The following is a 19954-nucleotide window of genomic DNA, read 5'->3' as shown; positions in this document are numbered from 1 at the left end:
CAATGGGTGTGCCTATCTTTAGGTACGCGTTCGAGAGAATCGCGCTCTAACGCATCGAATATCGAGTCTTCGATGTGTCTGTATTTATATCACGGCGGAAAGCGAAGTTTTATTCCACTCTGGATAATCCGTCGCGGCGGTCTCTCTGCTCGCAATACTATCTATCTGCTCGGAAGCACCTTAAATCGACGATTTTTCACGGCTACAGGAGAATATCTGCGTTTGCTCGGTCCGCACTCTCGGAGTCATTCTTTCCTTTCAAAGTATCGCGGCAAGAGCGTTACGTTTCTAGTCGATTTATCAAGCGAGAATCGTTATTATACAACGCGCATCGTGTCGGCTTAATGGTTCCTCGACGGTTCGCCACTCACGAAATTACAATAATCTTGGCCATAAATTGAGCCATTATGTCGATTCTGTATTATTCGCTTTAATGTGACTTTTAAAGGGGCAGCGGTTGCTTATCGAAAATTCTTTCCCGCGGCTACGAACAAACCATGTAAGACTACATCGACCGGGATCAGAAAAGATTTTCGTCGGACTAGGTACATTCGATTTCAGCTTAATTCGCGACCGCCGTGTTCCTTCTGCTTCGAACTCGTTAACAACGGATTACGATAATCGCGAGGATGAATCGAACAATTATAGGAATTGGGTTCTATTCGTTGTAGCGAAACGTTTAATAGCCCAAGACTGAGCGTTCAAGCTGGTCGATCGCTAACGCTGCGACTTTGTATCGCGGCTGGACGTGTTCGAAATAATCGCGGCAGTTTCTTTCGAACATTCCGGCTATGCTGCCTCGCGGTCTGCTTTTTCGGTACTTTCCAACGATTTCAGGGCCCGGCGCGGGCATCGGCGAACAGGAAAGGCCACTCTTGGCCGGCTTGTAAATCCGCCGCTCCTTGTAAATCCGCCTGTAATTCCGGGCAGGGACGCGAGTGCGAGAGGCCTGCTAAGGAGAAAGAGAAAGAAGAGTTACGGCCGACATGAATCGCGAATTATCCTTGGAAACAGGCCGCGGTAGACGCCGGAGGTCGCAGTCGTTGACATCGGAAACTACTTCGATCTTCGATTGCCGGCTCGTGGTCCACCTGGCCAGCGATCGCCATCCAAAATGCTCCCAGGATCGAAGCGAACTTTCGCTTCGAAAAAGTGTTTTCTTCTTACTCGAAAGCAGATTTATTCGTCGTTGATTCCCTTTGGTTTTACTCATCGTGTCTCGTGTAATGAATTTCTTCTCGTGCCAACCGTGCAGTACGATTTTACATTCAGAGAACAGTTGTACGTATTGTTGCGCGAACAATATTTGATATTTAAGGTTAAAGTATGGAAAATGTTGTTATTACTCCTGACACGTGGGAAGTACAATGAGAAATATCACGCGTTCCATATTCTATTGAGTAGGATGGTTCTCGAAACGAGTATCGAAGTCGTTAAACGTCGAAGTCATTCGAGACGAACGCAGAGAGCAAAATCTTTGTTGAACGTGCTATAGACTCGTCTAGTGGTACAAGTTTGGTTGTCCACGGTTGAGTTTGCGCGGAGGTGGGAGGAATAAATACACGAGAGCACCAGTGATAAGGCGGTTGAAAAGGTGGACGGTGAAAAAGGGAGGAAGGGAGATCAGGAGAATCAGAACCAGCTTGACTAATCCGGCTGTAGATCCGATCTTGCATCAATAATCTTAATAAACCTACAACTACTTATGCTAACGTGAAGCAGGCGCAAAGGTGGTATCGCAAAGGCTCTCTTCTAGTTCCAACGCTTCGATCCACAAATCCTTCGACTCGATTTGAACTCAGGCTCAAGCTCGGAACGTGCTTTTTACCTTAGTTTTGAATCGTTTTATCGTCTCGCGAGACATAATGCGATTATTGATTTCAAAGCTGGTCAAGTTAGTATAATATGCGATAATGAAGGAAGATGATCTAGAAACCGTTCTTGGTTTAAGAGATTTGTACTTATCGCGAGAATGAGAAGTTCTTTTATCAAATGGGCGAACTTCAGTGATGATAAATACCTGAATTTCTATAGAAGACTATCGCAGAGTGAGAGACTGTGGAGCAAGTTGAAGTTGACGATAAGCGTGACAATATCAGTCTCTCAGGTGCTAAAGGAACTTTCAAGGAACAGATGATTTACTTCCATAAGATCATTCGTTACAGCAAGCATGACGATACTAAATTCTAGGGTAAATTTAAAAAATGGTGTTCGCGGCATCGTCATTTTTCTCTGCGTTTCAATTTATGGAATTGAAAAACTACAAAATATAGCTGTAAAGAGCTCCATTTGTAAAATAATCTTTACTAGCTACTACTTATATACTTGACATGACCAACGCGTACAGCATTTCAATTTCAAATCCCAACCTCTATCCGCATGCGATTCCTTTTGAAGGTTTTTCGCGTGGCGATTGATAAGCACGCGAGGTAATATAAATTACACGTGTGTAACTGGCGACTATTGTGTGAAACATAACCAGTCATATCTTACACGACCAAGTTAAGATATATTCCACCGATAAATAAACGCATGGGCATTGTAGTGAATAAAGTTTAAACACGACTCGATCTTGTGCGCTTCCTCCAAGAGTACACGCTCGAAATTTAGGACCCCCGTTACATGCCGACGAATTTCATGCTGTAGGGTGTTATACGTGGCGAGCGACATAAAACCCGGCTCGTAACGACGTTTGCTATAGAGATTTCTCTGCTCTGGTCCTCTCACCCCATATAGACTCGGATGAAGGAGGTTAAGGCTTCGTCGGGTGGTGGGGCAAGGCAGAGTGGGTGGAAGGCACTTGGCATATGCATAAGGGAACCTTACCGGTCTCCGACACCTTCGAACTGCTAAACCTCCACCCGAGCCTTTTTCTTCCTGGAACCTTTCTGGCTTTTGCCCAGGCATCGTTCTTTCGTTGGTTAATTAGATTTTGATGGCCGGCATGAGCATTTGCATCCTTTATCCCAGGAACCCGCCATTCTTCTCGCGTTCGCTCCCTCTGTCCTTGTTTCAGCCGTTTTCTTCCTTTTCCCCCCCTTTTTTTGTTTTGTTCCGCGCGCTAGCAAAGAGGAAGAGAAGTATCACGGCTCTTCGACCAGCGTCCTCTTTTTCCTCTCTTCTTTCCGCGTTATTCTCTCGCTCTGCAGGGGAGAGCCGTTTAGGCCATCGGATGCTTAACTCCAAAGCGATTTAGCGGCCCAGGGGCCAAGTGTCAACAAGCCGGCATTGCTCAGGTACGTACCACCTAACAGCAATATCCGAACGACTGGACCCTTCGACCGATCCTTCCCCTATTCTCTCGTACTTTCCCCTCCTTGTTTTGCGTTTGATCAAATCTCGTGCGCGGTGTTGGATCATCAGCATCGACGAATGAAATGGTGGATAATGAGACGGTGACAAATGTAAGGAGACATTGTCGGTGACGATATATCCAGTGAATACGAGGAAAGAGTAGGATTATTTGTATATAGTTTATTTTATGGACGATTAAAATAGTTAAGTGAGATGATATAGAGCCACGTGAACGATGAAAATCTTACGAATTCCAGAAATCTTACAGCCATATAAAAGAACTCGCAGGAATTCACGATAATTTCCTAACAAGCGGTAATTCGACGACAAAGTCTTCAGATGCTAATTAATTTTCTTTTTCACCATCGTTAATGCTTCTATCGACTGGCAACGTAACTACATCTCAACCTCTCTTATAACATTTTACGTATCAACGTCTGTAAAAAATACTCAAGTTTAATCGGTTATCTATTCAAAAGAAATTACGCGTTCTCCTCCAGCGTACCGGATGAAATCCGCGAATCAGACTGGTTAGAAAAGCGTTTCGCGCGCCAGAAATTCCGTCACGACGGGGTCGGAGGAACGAGAATACCTGGCGTGAGGGCAAACGTCAAAACACACCTCGTCCACCCACACGTATATGGCCGGTCGTTCGACCGCGTACACACTAACAGCTAAGATTCCTATGGAGCAACCAATGACTGGAATGACTTGCACTCGATGTCGAACCGAAGATACCTCTTGGTCTTCGTTTCTCCCCTCGGCCCTGGCATCTCTTCTTCTCTCCTTCTTCGATTTACCAAGGAATCGCGGCCTCTGTCGGACAGGTTATCTTCTTCGAGGGAGGTGCAGGCTTAATTTAATTAATTCCATGCGCCATCTTGACAAGTGTGCGCCCCGTACGCGCATCCAAAGAATAATTTTCATACTCATCCACCTTCCTTTCCCTTCTTTCAGTCTCCCCTGCCTCTCCCGCCTCTCTCTCCACCTTCTCTTCTCTTCTTTCTCAACTGCCCCATACTCTCTGGTCGCTCGAACCGTTTCTTCGGTTATCAGATCCCCGATTCATACTCGTCAAGCGCGAGCGAAGTGGAACCAAGAGAGAGAAAGAGAGAGATAGAGGAAGGAAGAGAGAGAGAGAGAGAGAGGGAGGCGATCACCACAGGGGGAGGCAGGAACGGGAGGGAAAAAAGAACGCGGTTTATCCGCTCCCATCTCTCCGGGGTCATTTGTCTTTTTGATGTCGCGCCGTATCTGATTCGTTAATTGCGAGACCTCGCGTGTGATCGACTCTCTTCTGTACGCACGAAGAAGTGGCAGGTCGGGGCACCCAGCCGATATTTGGAATTGAAAAGATTTTTCGGAGATACCGAGAACGATGAAGATTTATTATGAAACTGTCATACCCCGTTATCGGACGAGATCTTTTGAATATTGAAAACCTCTGGTCACCTTAACGATTATTAGGAACCCGTTCTCTGTTCGTTAAGTTCGTTGCGCACGGATATTTGTACAGAGCTACTTTAATCAAGAGCGGTTCTGGACGATGAATATTCGATTATTCGGATAGCGAAACTTTTACAGAATTAGCGTTTTATTAAATAATGCAGGTATCGTTTTTCACGGTGAGAAGAATTTAAAGTAAGGTCAGATACTCTGCTAGCATTGATACGTAAGATCTGACGACACTTTTTCTATCCAGCACCTCTAGATTTTTCGATGTTTTGTTCGAATTCAGTATTTTATATATTTGACAGAAGTTCCATTCAATTTCATCAAATATAAGCGTAATATATCGACTGTCAAACGAGCCGTGAAGTTTCCAAACAACGTCGAATAGATGCAACGTTTGTTTAAAACATCTATTACGCTTACATAAAATTGAGAATTTATTTGTAAATTACATCGCTAAAGCATTAAAATAATCGACTGCAAGTAACATCGTACTCAAAGACGTACGAAAGGTAGGGGAATAATATGCTGAAAAAGACATTAAATCACGAGCAGGAACGTACCTACGTCACTCGTCGAATCACGGAAAAAGGGAATTAAAGAAGTTACATTGAAACTTCGTATACAGGATTCAATTTTATCTCGCAATCGGACCAGTTTGATCGAGGATGTCGGTGAATTATTTTTAAGCCGGCAAACACGCGTGATTCGAGCAGTTTTCTTTACATTATTATCTTCGACGTCTGCCACATCATCGCGATCATTTTGCAAAATCATTTTCGATAATGTCCCGCCGGACATCCAATATTTGCATATAGTTACTGTCATTTTGTTCAATAACTGTCTTCAACGTGTCCGGCACGCTTCAAATTCGTCCTCTCGTTTCTTTTCTCCAATTTCTACGAGACTCGTCCGCAACCTTGCTCGATACACCTGTGCGTCGTGTACGTTTTTATAAGAGAGATACAATTTATTTATCGCCGCGCGACTCACCGCGATGGATTGGACTTTGTATGATTTAGTACGGACGCCTCGAAAAGCGGTTGGCCGGGACTTTTTTTTAAAGAATACCAGTAATTACGAACAGCGAAGGGAACCCGTAAAAGCGCGCGATCCGTCCAGGCACTTTGCGTTCCATTCGCGGTTGCTCGCGGCGATCCTGGCGTTGAGCATCACCCGAAGGAAGGAAAGGAAGAAAGACGGTCCATCATTTAAGTCGCTGGCCTCAAACCTTTAGCGCAGATTTATGGGTAATCGAGGGGCCAACGCCGAACATCATCCACGAAAGCAGCAAGGGCTTCACGCTCGTCAATTGGCAGGGAACGAAGGAGCAAGGTCCAAGCGAAGTCGAAAACGCGAGAGAGACGCCGCGTCGTGAGACGAGAAGAGTGAATTTATGTATACTACACACGCATCGACGTTGCTCTCCGCTGGTTCACAATGGAAGTCGAAAGTCCCCCGGCTCCACGCCGATGGATCGATTACGATCTCTATTCGGACGTGTCGTGCCCCGGGGTGGTATTTAAAGTCCCTAATTTCCGATCAATCAAAAAACTTTTCGTGGAAGTAAAAAATGAATCACGTTGCGTTGGGCGGATCGCCGTTAACTAGACGCACAATGGCTCGCATTAGAGGAGAGAGGAGGACCCCTCTCTCTCGTTGGAGAGTTGGCTCTCGCCTCGTCAGTGAGTCGGTGGCCACCGATAGCACAGGGTGGCACACGAGGGAGAGAAAAGGACCGTGGCGTAAGATTCTCGATACCGAACCACGAAGAAACACCGAATACGTGCCCGGACGCGAGAAGGAGAAGATGAGAGATAACTTCTCTCTTCATTGGGAACACGAAGAGAAATAGAAAACGAAGACCGGCTTGTTGAGATTGGGTCGCTGCACGGGGTGTCAAGGGGGCAGCTGGGGTGAAAGATCTCAACGTCGATAACTAACTCGGTGTGATCACTGAAAAATGGCTGTCAAACATTCTTGTCCTTTTAACTCGCGGGAGCACCCCACCCACGGGGACCAACGTCGCGTCGCCTTTCTTCAACCAACATAAGCTCCTCTTTCTATCTTCGCTCTTTCTTCTCGTTCATTTTTACCGAAACCTCGTCGAGACCAGACTAATGGTTCGTGTCCGTGACGGATCGTGACTCTTCCAGAGAACCACGGATCGCTAATTTCTCGGCTATGCTGGATATTGGGATTTCTTTCCCTCGATATTTAAGCATTAGGAGAAACACTGTATTTTCCTTCTGAATGTCCTTTTCGGAAACTAATTAATTAGCAACTATACTCTCCGTGAAATAATTTTATAGAAACACGTATCGAGCAAAGCAACAATAATACTTTGCGGTTCGATACTTGGAATGTTGTTATTATTTTTCGATATTAATTGCTATTTCGTTGGAGAAAACCACGCGTTTCACTGCCTGTGGTTGTCATTCTTTAATAGAATCGCCGTTTCGAGTGTTCTGCCTGTGTCGTCGAAATTTCACGCACGTATCCACACGTTGTTACAGACGATGGAACACAGAGACGTTGCTCGGTTAAAGTCACCAGCAGTCACTGGCAAGATTATGAACGAGCTCGAGTTAAGAAAGGATCGCCCCGTGCGAGGGTTGCTCCGTTTATATTTATTTATTTTTCACCCTTCTACGGATCGATCTTTTCTACCCTAACGGCTGGTATAAATTCTTCTATAAATGGCTCCTCAGCGACAACATTACTGCCAGTTCTGCGAGACAGGAAGGAAACTTGGCGACGACGCGAGGAAGGTTCGCTAATTTCTGAGTACTCCGTCTTTTTATCGTTGAGGAGTACCATTCTCCAGAGTGGTCTTTCAATAACGTAAAGAAGTACACCACAAACGAATTTAAAGTAGGAGGAGAAGAAAAGGACGACCACCGTACTACCATAATTTATGATTTACAAAGCAGACATCTTCTTATTTTTTGCTTGTTTCCTTCTACTCGATCTTTGTTTACCATCGAGACCAATTTTAATGTTCGATCTTGCTACTTATCCTGCAATTAGTCTAAGTTTATCGAAATTCAATTTAACGATAACTACGAATATCACGAATCAAGGCAAGAAATACATAGGTCAAAAAAAAAAAAAAAAAAGTGAACTTCTTAGTGTGTTTCTTCGCACAACAAGGATTCATCAGCTCGTATCTCAAAGGATAATCAAAGAAAGAAACGATTCGATTCTGATACATTATTCTCGAAGTCTGGAATTATCGTTAGAACGAAATTAAGCGGCAAAGTGTTTTTAAAATGTTACGATCGTTACCAATTACGTGAGAGTTGAGGAGAGCCATATAAATCGGAGAAGTTACTCCGTCAGAATACTTAATACGACGAGGATATTTTTCAAAATGATATAACCGGCACGATTATTCCAATAATTATCCGTTGAATGGCGGTTGAATGCCGAAAACGTTCGACTACAAAACATTGTAAACCGAGGCCAAATACGGGCGAAGGGTTAATCAATTTGAAATAATCCCGATCGGCGAGGAAAGAGCGGTGATCTTTCGCGGCAAACGTGCGCAGCATCCAATCCGCGAATCAACGAGGATCGACGAGAGGCCGGATGGAACACGACGGTGGTAGGTGGAAGGAAGGGGCAAGGAAAGGGAAAGGAAAGGGAAAGGAATGGAAGAATAAAGAGGAGAGAGGAGAAGAGAAGAGAAAAGAAGAGAGTACACGGAGAAGATGGCGAACGAGGCCGAGAGGAGAGTAGAGGCCAGGCTGGTCCCGCGTGTTGCCCGGGGGTGCCAACCGCAGGATAATAATTTTATAATTGGGGGAATTACTCCGGCTCGCCGTGGTACAGTCCCTGTACGTGGCGTGGGAGGGTCCATCGACATTGTTTCCATCCGGACGGACGGGATGGTGATCTCTTCACCGGCTGTATCTCCCCTGGGACGAAACCGTGGGTGAGATATGGCCGCATAATCATCGAATCATTATATCCACTCTCGAAATACCACGGGGCCGGAGCCACGGCCGAATTATAAAATTACGCGCAGCTTACTCGTTAAAAACATTATGAGCACTTTATCACAGGAACCGAAGCCTTCGGTGTGTATACCCTGTCGAGCGAGCCGCATCCTGTCTCGAGGAACGCGTCCTGAGGGCCTTGTCACGGGAAGGCCCGTTTAACCCGTGACCCGTAGGCTTTTCAGGTCTTTCGTAGAGGAGAGGAGAGGAAAAAAATAACCAACAACCATTTGGCTATCAAGCTTTTCGACGGTGGATCACGAGAAATTATCGGCTAAGAAGGGTCTTTCGTTTATATAGTTTTTATTCGTATTCGTGCGGTCGGCTGTTAGACAGATTTTATTCGGCGAAAATTGTACGCGAAAGATGATTTTCCTACGTACTCACTCCCTTCCTTCTCTCCTTTCTTTTCGATTCTTCGAACGCTTGCTCGGTTCGTTCTCTCTGGTTGAGCGAATACCGCGAGCTTCGAGCAACGTTCGGCCAACGGTGGGAAAGAGCGTTTTCAAGAAACGAACTGCTCGGTCGTTATCCCGAATAATTACCACGTAACCTTCGAACCTCGTGCTCTCTATCTATATCGGAACAAAGAAAGCGCGCGCGGTTATACACCTTCGAGAATTTTTCTACAGTATGTTCGCGGTAACTTCCCAGCTGGCGGCAGCGGCTGGTATTCCATTTCCTGATCTCCGCGCTTTTATCTGCCCCTACGGATTCTTCCTCGCTCCGATGTCTTATTTCCGCGCTCGCAATGACGAGATATCGAGAGCTCCTATCTTTCTATTCTAATATATCCAACATAGAAATGCAATACTCCCGAAGAATGTATTCCTCTCGGTAGGGTCGTTATGCGCGCAAAGATTGCATATAGCCCCTGCAGGTGCAGACTCCGAGGCCGGGGTCAATATTCCGGTGTCTTCGTGGAAGGACGGTACTCTTGGGATGTGCGCGTTGTTATAATTGCGCCTAACCGTGCCGGCCTGCAGCTTCGGTGTAATTATGTTTCGTATCGTTAAATCTTCGCCGCAATCTTGATCTCGACGTCGGAAAAAAAGGCCGGAGGTGGGCTGAATGTTACTTCTTCAAACGTTTCATGGGGATATTTAACATTTCGTGCATAACATTCGAAATGATCACCGAACACTCGTAACGAAAGATACTCGTTTCACGGAAACAGCTGTCTGCAAAATTATCCCTTTACGTCGGCATTTACCTACGTCGCTATATCGTGTTCTTATTAATTTTGTAACAGTATCGTCATGATATCTCGTGCTCTGGAATTGATACGCTCATTATTCGAAGTGTTATTAAGCAGCTTGTCTTAAGACGGTGCCGAGACGATCGACTCGCTCGTAAAATCAATAAAGGAATCGTTCTCGGGCCTGCAATTATAACATTCGATTATTGAACCGTAAGATATTCGAGGTCGAATGCATCAGGCTTGGTACAGCTCGAGCGGCAAGAATGATTGGGTTCGCACGAAGAATGAAGATGATGACGAGACGAAGGAAAAGGGGAATTGGGGGGCGGAGGAGGCGTTCGTATTTCGTGAGGCTGCTAAGGTCGCTGGTTAGTTGCTTGGAAATCGAAATAATGAGGCATCGCCTCCTGGGCATAGTCATTGGATCACGTGCCACTGCGGTCGCGATCATTTCCCATTATTATTGTTATCGATCGCCGTGCCCTACCCTGCCCCTCCCCTTTCACCTCTCCTCTCTTTCCTCCCGCTGCCCCTCGGCCGATATTGCGACGATTCGTGGTGTGCTCGACCGACCAATGGAAATAACTTCGGTAAATTTAACTCTCGATCTCGTTTCGGAATGTGCGTTCGTCGTTCTTTGATTCGTACTCGGCCCGATCCCCGGCCACTCGGGTGATTACAAAATTTTACACGATTTCTTTCCTTGATTTGTTCAGCATCAGCGATCGCCAGAACGTCTCGATCCTGCTCGTGCTCGTAATTTTAGGTCCAATTGAAATGTTCTCTGGAAAACGATGCTTTGTAGGATAACTCCGGAAGAAACGGCTCTCGCTTCTAAGAACACGTCAAATTTATATATAGGTACTGAATATTACACTTGTCGGTTTATGTAATTGACAAATATTCTTCTAAATAGCCGCAGAAATAAGAAGATCAAATTTTGTTGTATCACTCTGTCAAATTGATTGCTTAAACTGGCTTCAAAATCTTCAAAAACGAAAGAAATTGTAAGTTACGATCATACGTATTATTTATACGTATCTGACGTCTCGAATTCTGTACATTTAATATTCCTATCGCTGTCGCGATGCTCTGCCGAGGAAATCAAATTATACTCCTTTTTCTCTTCAAGAATTCCATTCGAAAGAAATGGCATATATGCTCGGCTAGTCGTCGTTGATAAATTTTTAATCCTTTATCGCTAAATGCCCGATCATTACAGGGCAGAGTGTAGGACGAAACTTTGGCAATAAAGAAGTTCTTGGAACTCGTACGGTTCGTTCATTACAACGAGTCGAATCGACCGGACGACCTTCCTTGTTGGTTTCATCCACTTAGGCAGATTCTTGAGCGAATTCCGGTGGACAGCTGGCCCATCGGCGAGCGGAGTCTAATCTAATCACCAAAAACTCACTCCACGCAGGGAAACTCCCTTCATTTCGTTCGCCGTATACCACCCTAGTACCCTTCCTCTTCAAACGGGAAGCTTACGAGAGTTAACAAACTTCAGGAACGCGAACCACACCACGAGAATCTTCGAGAGATGGCGTTTCATCCAGAGTTATTAGCAAAGTTCTCAATGCGCGAGAACCATCTTCTTAATTATGGCCGTTATATTCTTAGCGAAAGTTTCTAGGATTTCAGATTCCTACAATTCTCTCGCGGTTGTTATCTTACGTAATAAACTTTCTTTTCTTCTTTCACTGATAATCAAACTTAAGTCGTGACTCGTGCTCTTCAACTTCTTGCGTCGTATTGTAATCACGGATTTAATAAGAATTCATATTTACAGCATTTCACAGCCGTTACGATATTTATTTAACAATCTTGTTTCCTCTCGCACACAGTCTATTGTTAACCATACACTGCTTCACGAAGCGATAGATTTTCCCAGTTGGATAGATGAACCAGCAAATGTACGTATTCTGCGCTTTTCGTCGAAACGAGCGAATAAAAATTAAACATGTAGGGGACGGACAAGATTTTTTAACACAGTTCTCTATCTAATATTTATATCGATATCTTCGTTTCTAAAACATTCCTACTTCAAAGTAAATCCACTACCTTGCTATAACGGTTCTCCTATCCCACCGATTCTCGTACTTGTTATATGTCAATTTTCCAATTTCGCGGATTCATGTCGCGTCGGTACAAAAATAAGAAGATCGTTGGTAAGCGACCAACTTCGAGCGGTATGGTGATTGATTACAAACGGTCGGTGTTAACAAGCGTTCGTTTCCGCGGAGAAACGTTCGATGGAATGGGAATACACGGTACGTCGTGTACGATTGGCGGTGATCGCTGTTACAAATCTGAAGCGCGGCGTAGAGTTCTCACACGTGTTATATCGGCGATCACCCACGACTGCCACTTGCGGCCCATTGTAGCTTGGCCGTTCGCGGAACCGTTGCGCGTGGACACGCGATCTTCGATGCGAACACGATCGAAAGTATCGATATAGAAGCCTCGGATGAGAGCTCGACTAGCAGCCAGGAACGTCCTCCTCTTCATCATCGGCACCAAGCACCATCCAGGCAAAGTATGCGCGGCGAACAGCTAAGTGCAGCTCTCTGTTAGAGGGTTCGCGAGCACAAGCTAGCAGAACGTTGTATAATGACCGGTAAGAGGTCGCGTCGAGCGAAACATGGATGAAGAGACGAAGGGGAGGGAAGGCCGGAGATAGCCGATAAGTAGAAAATCGATGATTCGGAGGCATGCTAATTCCAGGTATACTACCTACCCGATTATCATGCTCTCTCTCATGACGGTGCTGCGCTTTGCCGTTGGCATTAATACAACGAGATATCGCGGCCGGAGTCAACTATATGCACAGGTTTGATGACACTGCGTTCGGTCGCATTACAGGATAAAGAAAGAAAGGAAGAAAAAGCCAGGTTCTAGCTGAAATTGGCATGGTGGAGTTTAAACGTTGTAATGCCTCGATGTAGTTTAGATACGTTCACTCGTGGTCTCTTGACATAAAAGGAAGACAAACGTTGCGTTTCGTTAGGTTACGGGTACACAGAACAGCGGGGAGGGCTTTGGAAAAGGGGGAAGAATCGAATAAACGTAAAGCGACGACGCTTTGAAGCTTATGTTAATTAATTAATTGTGCAAGTTGTTCAATGTGTGGTGTTAGGTTACTGGTAACCTCGCCGTTGGCGTTAATATAACCAGAAATCGCTATCTGATCCGTGCACGAGCTTGATGGAAGTTTATTTGTTCGCGTTATGACAACCTTCTTCTATTTTTGTGCTTGATACCAATAATCCGTGCGCCGTGCGTTCGTGCGCTCGTCCGTGAAATATATCGGGTTAGCGGTCCTCTCTACTTACGCGATTTGCATTCACATGTACGTGTATCGTCTTCTAGATTTTCTTACTTCGTTTCCTTTGCGACCGTTCGATAAAGGGAACGATCGTTACCGGTTTATGCCGCTACATTTTTAGCGCGACTCGTAAATTCGTACAAACATCGCACGTTACATTATACGATCTTGCACAAACGTTGCTCTCTCTTGGTTCTCCGTGCCGGATCTGTTTTCTTGACATCCCTTCGCGGTTTATTTCTTTTTGTTAGTTTTCTAAAAGGAAACCTATCCCAATGTCGTCCTGTCTGATTGAAAACATCCAACGAAAGTTTAGATATTTTTCTTAGAGATTTCTTTTCTATTATCTATCTGTTCTTCGAAACGCTGGTATCGATATTCTAGTTATATACACGATGCAGTTTTTTGAGAATATTTAACTCGCGGACTGATTATTGTCCAGAAATATTCACAATGCTAGGTTAAACGTATAATATAATGGCAGGACTGGAGGGAAGAAAAACTCGCGCACAGGACGATTACGTGATCGGTCCCAGAGAAATAGAAGGCCCAGCGAGAGGCCGTTCCCGCGGGGCTAATTACGGAGGTAAACTGTAATTAATCCGTTTTCGAGGAGCTTGTACACCGGTGCGGTTCATTGTCGAGATTTACCGGGTGTCTCCCCAGCGATCGTCTCTCTTGTCTTGGTGTGCACGCGCGCACCCCGATCTTTTGTCGGCACGGCCGCGTATAAAAGGGGTCGAACGTAGAGAAAGAGCGAGATAGACGGAGAAAAAAATACGGTCTCGCGGACCCAAAGGGTGCCCCCGCCTTTTGATTCGAAACCAAGCGGACCCGCTGAAAAAGAATGAATGGACGAGGGAGGATGTGCGTCAGGCGCTGCTTTTTCTTTTCTGGCATTTCTCCTCCTCCGCCCTTCACCACCCTGCTCCTGGCTCTATCAACGCACACACGCGCTTTAACTCCTTTTGTCCTCCGATCCTGGATCAAAATTAGCTGCCTTCCAGCCATCGCTTTGTTTTCTCTCTGCACGGGCCCCGCCTCAAAAAACTACTTATTACGCTAATTATACGCGGTGCTCTGCACAATCATCCCTCCTTCCATCCTCCTATTCCACCGCGGTCGCCTGACCCTCTTATTCGGTACGGTAGCGCTTGTCTGCGATTACCGCCAACTGTCGATTCGTCCCTGGTGTCGATTAAATCCTGTACTTAGTCTCCGCGATAGATACTATGCAACCTTATTGATTCTCTTGTCCCTTTTATTGCTGCCTCGGCTAGAACATCTTTCATGAATTTAACGACCATGATGTACGCTGTGCAGGATTAGGGTAACGGATTTCAATCCTTTGCGCGTTAATCTCAAACAGAATGTTGGTTTTTTTCTGACATCTAGTTTAAAACATGTATTTATGTATTCTTGAGCTAGATTGTATTATAATCGTATTACAAGAGTGGAGGAGTCAGGAATTTATTCGAATAAATTCTAATAATTTTTAGTTTTATTCGTCGGGAATACCGACGAAACTATTTACTAAGTTTTCTACCTATTTACTAACAGAAGTAGAGGAAAATTATCAATAGGAAATTGTTATTATATTATTATTATTAATTTTATTATCACCAATTTCGTAGTACCTTACGTTGAATACGGGTTAATTTATCTGACCTCATCAGGCCACCGATCACGAAAGTGACATCTTGTACAATTCAAATACATCGCATCGATCCTTATACGTACACGTATTCGTCGTATTGATAGAATCAAAGCTGGAACGTGCATCTGTTACATTATACATCGGTGCGTTATAAAGAATCACCGGCCGAGGACGTCGATTCGTCAGTCCACATTTTCTCTGACTAATTTTCCACACGCACAGTCGCTCATAATTTCAGTAGAATTAATTCATGTGGCCGGTCTGATGTGACTTTCAATGCCTTTTTCCCTTTCTCTGTCGCGTATAGCTTGCCTCCGTCGTATAATCATAACCTGGACGATAATGGCCGTGATGAGGGGTTAAAGAAGGGTGAAAACGTCGCCGCGACACCCCCGAACTCGTCCCGCGAACGTTAATTACTGTGTTTAAGGATAATTACGAGGCTTGCCCGGTTCGTGCGTTGCTTATTTCGTCGTAGCATTCTGTGTCACCACTGTACGCTATGAAATCGGTGCACACATGAGTTCGTTTCGGCGTTAACACACAGATACCTGGGTCTACGTAGTGTGTACACGGTACACAGACACACGCACACGTGGCCACATGCGATCCGTAAGCAACGCGAGCAAAGCTGCAGATGCAGTCTTTGTGATGCTAATGCACAGTTTGCTAACACTGCATTGCCATCTCCCTGTATGCAATGAGACGGGATACGTTTCTGATCTCCTCGTTTTCTGTTTCGCTCTTATCTCCTACGTATTCTACGGTGTACAGATACAGATACAGATACATTTTTAAACGTCTTTTATTCTTTTTGTTGGTAAAAATAGCCCTCTCTAGAAATTCATTGGAACAGCGTTTGTAAACTCGAGTCTTAATAATTTCGATTAAAGTTAATGAAAAATCAAGTCGCTATTAAATCGATCGCAGGAGAAACATATTTTTTATAGTTTTAGAAATTTCTTAAAGTCAATAGCATACGACATATCGTTTAAGAGTATTTTTAATTTCATGTGGAACGCAGACAATTAGCAATTTGTGTATTACTTTTGAAACAAGGTTCGTCTTTCGATTTTCGAGCAAACTTTATCGTATATAATTTATTTTCTTTGTGTTAGATCTTTTTGTCTTAGAAGATAGAAATGGGGAATAAGCTGTAAAGAGTACAAATATATCCGAAGAAATGTGAAATAGTAAGGAAATTTTCTTATCTGATGCTCTTAATTTTTTAATAAAGGATAATTACGTAACGGAAATGTCAAGATTCCTTGGAAATCCGATAGCACCAAAGTCAAATTTGCCTCTTTGATCTCGCGTTACACCTCACCGTGCAAACGTCGCTACAATGAACTAGATATTTACTTTATGCAAATGCTATTGGGTCTGAAAATATACTGCGGAACGTTTTTTTAACTGGAATGCGTAAAAATGTGTTGCTGCGTGTTCTTTTCCTTATGAATCACCTCGCTGTTTGCTCAACCAACCACTTCGACTTAGCACTTGTTCTTTTGTCTTTTTTTTTTACAAGGAAATTATTCAGCGCCTCGTCCACTTTCCTCTACAACGTTCTACATTTTCACTAATTCAAATAGTGGTAAGTACTTCAATACACAAATCGTTATTCTCATTTAACATCGATAACGCATAATTCGCGCATGTTTACCTGTAAATAAACGCCGTTACTACGTTACTACTAATTAAACATTAGACTGAAAACGCAATATCCACTTCAACTCGTAAGAGAGTTGCCATTTATCAAACTCGTCTCATCGTTAAAAGATGCCCGTAGCAGATAAGCAGAACTTTTCGTGATCTTAATGACGATATGCATATTAACGTTAAATTAGCCGCGTACACTTTGGTTGACATAAATCTAACCGGTGCGACGAAAGCTGTTCTCCCGCGGCCATTCCCAAATGGGATCCCGAAGCGGGTTTTAGGGGGCTCCGAACGAACCGTACCGCGCGTCCTTCTTTAAATATTGACGGAATGAGATAAACGTATAAATTACCAGCCACCTCGAGAGGAGGACCCTCCGGCGACCACGTTAGAGACTGTTCGTGATATCTTTCATGGACGTTGATCCGGGTAGTCCAGCAGACCTGCAGCACCAAAAAGGTGCCAAGGAGTGGCGCATCTCTCGGTTTCTTCTCCTTTTGATTTTGTTACTTCGGTAAGCGGGCACGGAGTGGTTGGTCGCGGAGCGGAGACGCGCTTCCTCGAAATCTCGTATCAATTACCGGGCGTATCGTGTAAGGATAACAGCTGCTGGTACGATTATGAACTTGTTAATGGTCCGTGTTCGACGATAGCCACGTCGCTGATATACACGGGAGACACCCACCATATAATTACACGTTGCGTTACATCTTTTTGGTGGCGGCGAGGTGACGCGGGGCTGTGTGTACACGATACGATCGCGCCCCGTCTATTTTGTCCAATTAAATATCGCGTCCGCTGCTAAGAAACGCATCGATCGCACGCACAAGTGCAGTAAATTGAAACTTAGGATAATAGAAACTCATATATAACTGCGTATAATTCATAGGCATTACGCGGTAATGAAGCCGGCCGCTCTATTCTTGCGAGATCGTTATAAAACTGCCAGCTCGCAGAAATTTTATCATCTTGCGGACTTGGCCCGTTATCGAGCAGCTCGATAAAGCCGTGTATTAACCACCATTATAATACAGCCAGTTGGTTGGAGCCAGAGTCGGACAACGAGGAAAGAAGTTAGTACGTATTCTGTAATTCAACGAGGATGCAATTTATCTCATTGCCTGTGTAGAGAATCGTGTCAGTACGACAAAATAAAACAACAAGGAGAAGAAAGAAAGCGGGGAAAGGGGGAAAGAGAAGGAAAGGGGAGGGAAGAGAGGAATTGGCACGATAAGGAATTTTGCATATAATCTAGTCGAAGCGTATCCATCAGCGACGAGGTGCCAAGTACGCTCTCGACGATGCTCGGTCAGCTGTGAAAATATTTCTGTTCCCAGTGGCAAAAAGGGCCGGCACGATGCACGATATATACAAGCCGGTTAAAGCAAAGAACGCGTGCGATTCGGCCGACCAACAGGTGCTTTATACGTGCCTGTCCGGCAAGAAGGATCGAGGAGAATCGTCCTGGGGTCCCCCGAGCGACTTACAGGAACCTTTTACACTCTTGATGTAACCCTGTATATACGTGTACGTACGCGAGGACCAGTCACTGTGACTCCCAGGCGGCGAGAATCCACGCGTGTCTTCGACCGTTTATTGGACTTCGAACACCTCTTGTCTTGCCCGCCTCGTACGTGGCGCAACGTGCGCGAGGATTCGTTCGTACACGTGTAATTACTTCGGACAAAGCGTTCCCGTAAAAAGCCACGCGAGCCATATATATCCTCGCTGACGCCGTTCCTGCAACCCGGCCTGAAAGTGAGGCCACGGTTCACCTCGTGGAATTCGATGCAGATTTACGATCCTGTCCAACACTACTCCGTTCGACGCACGTCTTTTCTACCCTCCCTTGTTTTTTGAAAATTCAGTATACACACGTGTGAATATTTTAATTTATTGCCATATAATGTTTTACGCAGAGATCGAGCCAATGCCATAACGTATTAGAAGAAATCGACAGATTTCCTTTTAGAGTTTAGTCGTAACGTAGGTTCAAGTACGAGAATAGAGTTAAAGCAGCATCTTCTTAAAAGATGAAATTCTCTTCCTTCGTGAGATACTCTCCCTTTGTTGAAAATTCAGCGTATGATATCTTCAATGCATAAACGTGGATTATGATTTTTCCAATTTCAATATTCTTCGGAAATATGCTGGTTCAAATTATTCGTGTCGTGGCGCGTTGCTTCGCCGGCTTAGCCGATTTCATGAATCTGCATTTCCATGGCATTCCTGTTTCCGGCCAGAGCAACTGGAATAAGGCACTTAGGTCGCCGAGAGACGAAGGAAATCGTCGCAAAGGATGTTGGGCATCGGCTAGTGAAACGGATTTAATCGAGGTGTATGCCATTGCTTCGGTGGCACCAGCCGTGCTGGTACCCAGCGAGTCTCCTCGCCAGGTGTGCTGAAATCACCAGCAACGACACAGACACCAACATCAACAACAGGGACATCAGCTGCGGCAGTACCAGGAGCAGCAGCTCGCTAACGACCCCGTAGAACATGGATGAGGGTGGTTGAAGGGGGGAATCATGGGTGGGTTAAACTCAAGCTTAAATATCAATCAGCGGAAGCAAGAGCAAAGAAAACAGGAAGAGGACGAGAGACTCTTGGTTGCGAAGGTAATGCAAGAGGGAGAAGGAAGAACGGAGACGGAAAGATAAGGAGAAAGAGAAAGAGAAAACGAGGTAAAGGAGAACGCGACAGTTAGTAAGACAAAGCTGGTGTGTGATTTGTGTGCCTGTGTGTCGGGACCCTCTTCGCGGGTGTTTAATTAGCAGCTTGGCAAACCAGACGCCATATACTCAGAACTCAATCAGATCCCTTCATAAGCGCACCTCTCTCTCCGAGTCTCGTATACATAATGTACCGACGTTCGGTGTTTCGAGGTATGCCGAGTGAGAGATGTCCCGCCACGATCAATGGAAAGAGACCAACACACGTTGCAGGTAATTAAACAGCATTATTGGCGGTTGATTGAAAATTAAGCATTTAATTTATTACGTTGGAATATTGTTCAATGGGATATTATTAAATAATAATCGATCGACGTATCAAAGTGTAATTATAGAAATTCAGGATATCGTTCCGTTCGTAACGTTATAGTCTTTTCTATCCTATAAAAGGGCATTTGAGAGGTTGGAAGACGTTCAAAAAGTATATAACAAATTGATTCGAGAAACTGAAACTCAAACACGGTACCCGAGTCCGCCTGTAAGGCGATACACCTAAGAGGTACGAGGTTAGTATCCTTTGTGGGTGTTTAATTAGCAGCTTGGCTAACCAGATGCCATTTACTCAGAACTCAATCAGATCCTTCATAAGTCCCGGTCTCAGGTTCTCGTATGCATAATGCACCGACGCCT

The sequence above is a fragment of the Bombus bifarius genome, unplaced genomic scaffold (genome assembly GCF_011952205.1).
Source record: "Bombus bifarius isolate JDL3187 unplaced genomic scaffold, Bbif_JDL3187 scf7180000007970, whole genome shotgun sequence".
Lineage (NCBI taxonomy): Eukaryota > Metazoa > Arthropoda > Insecta > Hymenoptera > Apidae > Bombus > Bombus bifarius.
This window is presented reverse-complemented; position numbering follows the sequence as displayed.